We start from the raw sequence: 6,277 nt of genomic DNA on the forward strand, positions 1-6,277 counted from the left end.
CTAAAAACATTTAACAGTTACGGTATTATAAGCCTCTCTTTTTCAGAGCCATTTTCTTCTGCAATGCAAAATAGATGGTCTAACCTGAGGGTATGACAATGTGATTGTAATGGGAAGTCATTCCCCTTCTATCCTCATGGCTACTGTGATAAAAATATAAGAAAGTGATTAGAGGGATAGAAAAAGCCTGAGTTCATTTATATTTTATATCATATGAAAAAGTAATCTGACCTATAGACACTGTGGCTCATACTGGATATGGAAGTAAGGAAGTCTCCATCTGTATAAGTCTGATTAATTTCAATGGAATTCCTGCATTATTTACATAATTAATAACCAGGTCGTCTGTATGACCCATATTCAGGGAACAAATGCACTAATACAAGGATGATAAGGTGACAGCATAGACACTTTCCCAGTCAGCCCGATCAGTCTAGTGTACTATGGTGATTATAATACTTTTTCTGTATGTACATGAATATCAGTCGGGAATATGACATGATGTTGTGAGTCTATGAGAACATATATGTAACCTGGGATTTTGACTTAAGAAAGACACTTAACTCACACCCTGTAATGGGATGTCCTGTTTTTAGTTTTTGATTTATAATGAAATGTTTAGCAAAATGAAATTGAGATGCATTATTATTATTATTATTATTAATATTATTATTATATATGTTTTTTACTTGAGGGAAGTGGAAATAAATTGTACAAACAACACTTATTTATCATCACTTTTTGTTGCCCACTCTGCTCAAGCAGCAGATACAGAGTAGATCAACTTTACTATTCATATGGTGCTGTGTTTGTGGTCTTCGTGAGCCCTTGAGGGAAATTTCTGTCTGTTTAGCAGCAAAATGCTGCACTGTGCCGTGTATGCAGTGCCACAACCCAAAATGGCACAGAGAAGGGCTGTGATAGTAAACCAAAACAAGGAGCTGAGACTTGCAAAAATGCTCTGGGTTTGTCACTAAGTGATCCAGTACTTGTATATATGTATAGTAATTATGTCGTCCATTATTTATATGAATATATTGATTATTGTTGTATTTATATGCAGATTTCCACTATAGCATACACGTATGTTCCACATCCAGTATTATGGCAAACTATTTTACCGGTAACGCACATTATTGGGTCGTTTTTATGCAACATGCTATTACAGTATTCATTATTCAGTTTTAGTGTTGCTACCCCCACACACATTGTGCTCTGCATCCCCAAAACAAGGTGAAGCAGGATAGTGACATACATTAACTTTGACCGTGCCCAAACATTTCCATACACAACACAAAACATGTCTGATGATGCCTCCGTACACATGACACATGTGTGATGTGCCTGTCATGCACAGGCCATGTCTCTCTAACCGTGTGACATTGAGACAAAGCTTGTATGTTTATGTGCAGTTTTGTGTACATGTATGAGGTGGAAGCATAGGGGGTTTGTATTTTTAGGTTTGTAATGAGTGAGGCTGTGCCGGGGCATTCATGCCGCCTCCCTTTGACAGCACTGGTTTTTCTCCATCCTGCAGGTCAGTTGGGGTTTAATTGTCAGGCTTAAATATTCATGGAGACACTGAGCAGATAAATGAAGGTATAAGCACACTGTAAAATTTTCAATAGGTCAGGTGTCACTGACTTAACTGGATACAATTTTCTGTATGATCCGACATTTTGCTGTAATGCCAATTAATATGTTAAGAGGAAAAGAAACCCTAATGGCATTTTCCATTTAAGCATTATGAAGTAATCCACAATGAGATGGATACCATTAAGACTGAGGTGTTGCCCAATGAAAAGCTACACTTTATGAGGGAGTTTTATATAGGTATGAATCTATATAATTCTTACATAGACTCTCACCTTTGACAATTTCAGTTAGCACTTTTTACCTGAGGATGTTTTCCTTCTTAATGACTTATGTGGTCATTTTTTTAAAGTTTGTCATCATTAGTCTTAGAAGAAAAATTATGAAACCATTGCTTCTGCAGTCTATTAAGCCAGATGATTGCACCTGATTATTCCAAGTTCAACCCGGTTACAAGGTAACTGTGTATTAAGGGAAAGTTTAAATCTCATTATAGCCCACAAACTACTTCTTACATAGAGAAAGGATATTACTAGTAACTTCCTGTCTTTGATGGCACTACAAGTCTTTAGTACCAATCAATTTACACATTACTTAGTCTTTACTAGTTAGGGCATTTATTACTGAAAGTTTTAATTGCTCAACAAATTAAATCATTTGAAATCGGCTTGTAGTTACGGTGAAATTAGGAACTTTACACACAGTTTTACCATTTGATGTAAGATTGATGGAACTGAACCAACCACAATATGCTACTAGAATGAAGTCCAGCGATTTTATGTAAGGTCATTTAAATGTGAATGTGAAAAGTGTGTTATTCTTGTTTTTTTGTTTGTCTTTTTTTGTGTGTGTGTTCTACTGTTCTTTTGTGTCTCTTAGAAATCTCTTTTCCTCTTTGGCACCGTTTCAAATGTCTGTACCGTAGCAACACAATCAAAAAGCAAACTTAACCTAACTCAGCCACCCAGCTGTCCCACTCCTGCCAAGGTTAGCATCCCCTCATCCTCTGTGCTTCCATCCTTCTCCTTAATGACTTATTTGATGATAATTAACCCTGAATCCTACAGAGACGGCCAGTGAGAGATTGATGGCCTCGTCGGCCTGCAACACCTGTTCTGCTACAAGGCTCACAGTTACCAAACCATGGCCAAATATGACTGCCCTGGAGCCCTGCATGTTAATGTCAAAGACAAACACAGGTCCTCCCCAGTGGCCTGGGTGTTCTGTATAGGGCAACACTGTGACCACAACCTCTGACTACACTCATTATTCCACTCAAGGCTGCCTGCTCTAAGGGGGGCATCCTGGGGTCCCTTTTGTTCCAATTAGCTACACTGTTCCTTAAAATGTCTATTAATCTGCTGCTACACATCTTCTTGCATACAGATGCTATCACTTACTGTAAACCATATTTCACCAGGGCAGGCCTTTTGTCAATGAATTGATTTAGGGAAGGAAACAAGAGCACATTTGGGAATTTTGCAGCACGCTGGGACTGTATAATTGACATTTGAAATAAAATAGGCCAGAGGAAAGCATTGCATTTAACCAGTTGTTACTGTTTTGCAAAGCTTGCATTAAATGTTGAGTTAAAAGAAACATTATTTAGCTCTTTTGCCACCTTACTTTAAAACAAGCACCAACATGTTACGCGCTTGATTTTGTCATCAAACTGTTTTCTGCTGTGCTAGACTTGTGCTGTGAAAGAAGAGCATCGTGCCATTGCTGATTGGCATTTCCAGCTTCACACATGTGCTTACTGTTACCATGAACAGATGTTAATTACACTTTTTTCTTTCACTTTACTTGAGATGTTCCTCACTTCAGTCGGTGGAAGAACTGGTCTTTTCCTCAACATGTTGGGTTGAATCATGGGCCTCTGTCATGTTTGCTGCAGAGGGGCTTTCGGGAGTGAGGGAATAATCGAATGCAGAAAAGTGTTTAATTTTTCATAAACAGAGAACCCACCGAATGCACACAACTAACAATGTACCCCAAAGCAGATGTAGAGCGTTTTTAATTTATGGAGAACTGAGCGAAATGGGCAGATGGAGCAAGAGGAGGTGGAGGCATGCTGAGGGACTCCACTTTTCTCTCTTCTCACCTCACAAACAAGAGAAGCCTGTGAGCGTGTGCCACAACACACATAAACACACTCCCACACAGCGCTCAAACACACAAGCACATGCACACATGTACCACCCCCACCATTTACATGCATACTTCCCACTTCCAACACAGACACACACACACCTATCCCCCCCTTTTCAACACCATCCCACTCTCCCTTGTAACTCACAACAAAACACACATGGGTAGCTCCCCCTCTCATATACACATGCGCGCACACACACACACACTGGCAAATCCTTAGGGTTAGACTGGACCCAATTGAGAACACCCAGTAATGAACTACCTTGTGCTCTACAGAGTCTGCAGCAAGTAGACAGGCTTCATTTTCTGGTGGGCCATATGTAGATATGAATATGCATGGGAATCTGTCATACAGGCAACAAGCACTACGTATATATGATGCCAAAGGTCAACAGTGTGAGGAGTGAAATTAGCTCTCTGTTGGGCATTTGGAGACACGTAAGACTGTGTTTAGAAGGCGTGGGTGGACTGTGAATCATGCTAATGTGTGAATGTAGTCCTTGGCTCACTTTTAGAGGACAACATTGATTGAGAAGTTTGGCCACTGTTATCTGTTTTCATTAGTGGTAAAAAAAGAATGAAGTCAGTGGGTGCATGTTGCAGATACATCAAGGATGCACTAGAGATACCATGGTCCACTAATGTGTAGATGTACATTTCTGCCAAGCAGCTTTATTTGTAAGTAAAGCCTTTTTATAAACAAAGACATTTTTCTAAACATCATAAAGTCTGGAAGAATGGTATCATGCCCAAGTTGTGTATTGAGATGTGTGCTCCAGGAAGCACCTGCAGGCTCCGCTGTAAACAATTCCCGACGACAAGGACAATTGTCAGATGAGTGGTCTCTGATGCTGCTCATCCGCTGTATTGACATTTGTTCGTCGCAGTGCTTTATCTCAGCAGCTGTTTTTGACTTCCTCTTAGTGGCACACATGCTTTGTCCCACACTATAGATGTGTTTCATTTAGCCCAACAACTTTTCATTTCTAAACCCAAATTCTTAGTTTAAAAAAAAAGGAAAAAGAGAAAAAGAAACGAGACCGACTGCAGTTCCAACAAGCACAACTATCTCCTGCTTGTTAACTATTTATTTGCAGTGACATTAGACCAGCATTATGCTTCACCAAAACACATGTGTCCCCAGGCATGGCCCAGACGGCCTCGCTGTCCCGCAGTCTCTCTGCTGTAAATTCCCCACTTAAAATTTCATGATCTCCGCTCGGCAGGATACCACTTCCATCATGAAAGAGTTCTCAAACCTAATAACCGTTACTACTCTAGCGGAGCCATCAAAAACCTATTTGTTTCAACAAAAGCTCTCTCCCCCATGCAATGCTGCTGGGTAATAATGCCAGATAGGTTTTAAGGGCAATGAATTGTGGAATTACCATTTTCTCCTCTCTCTGTCTCTGTCTCTCTTTCTCTTTCTTTTTTCTTCGTTCACTCTCTCTCTCAAGATCATTATATTAAACACTTAATTATTCATTGGTAATGCCTGTCATGGTGAAATATTGTCCTCTGCCAATCTGAATGCATCATACTGCCGAGGCCTGCCTCTCTTCCCGAGGTTAATGGCACAACCCTCACTTGCATTAGCTTGGCTAAATGCAGTGCACCTCATAAGTCAAAGTTCCCTAAGTGAGTGGAGAAGTCATCACCTCAAGCGCTCTCTTTTCCTTTCTCCTTCAGCACGTGGGTCAATGAGATCATCCTAACAGAGGAACTGACTCTGCGCACACAAACGCACACACACACACAGGTGTTCACGTTGGATCTTTATTGCTTTATCTGAAGGATGGTTTGGGCATGATAGAGCAGTTACATCTGGATGGGGCTTGCCATCAGGGCTTTTAAAGGTGAGGGGTGAATGGATCACTATTCACGCAGTGCACTCATGGACTGTGCAGCCCATATAGGGTACAGAGTGTTATGACTAAATTATGAGACTGACATTATTCATTCTATATGACATAATCAATTTGGATGGACATAAACAGTATTAAACAGATTACAGGAGATTGCGGTGACAAGGATCTCTTAGGTCTGATGTGAAGATGCATGGCATCCTCCTCGTGTTAATACACTTTGTCATGCAATATTTCTTCTGCAAATGTGCAGTGCTAACAAAATAGTTTTGTGCACTTAAGCAAATTGCATGTTGATTACATCTTCCTGATATTGCTAAAATGAAATCCACTGTATCACTGGTTAACAGGGTATTACACATAATCAGAAATCCTTCTGGAATAAAATAAATGCAAACAGTCAGTTGTGTGCCAGTAGCCAGAAATGCTGACATACAGGTAAACATTTCACCAGCACTGCAGCTTTTCTGTCTTCTGTGAAATGAATATTAAAAACAGCTAATTTTATTTGAGGCGAGGTCAATCTGTTTTAACCCTCGCTGAGTGAAGCGGCGGGAAAAAAAGGGGAAACTGGATGCCAGAGATTAATACCTTGTCTCAAAAGCCAATATGCATGATTATTTTACAGTGCTCTGTTACCTGGTTAAACATGTATGACTTTATGT

The sequence above is a fragment of the Anabas testudineus genome, chromosome 22 (assembly GCF_900324465.2).
Source record: "Anabas testudineus chromosome 22, fAnaTes1.2, whole genome shotgun sequence".
NCBI classification, from domain to species: domain Eukaryota; kingdom Metazoa; phylum Chordata; class Actinopteri; order Anabantiformes; family Anabantidae; genus Anabas; species Anabas testudineus.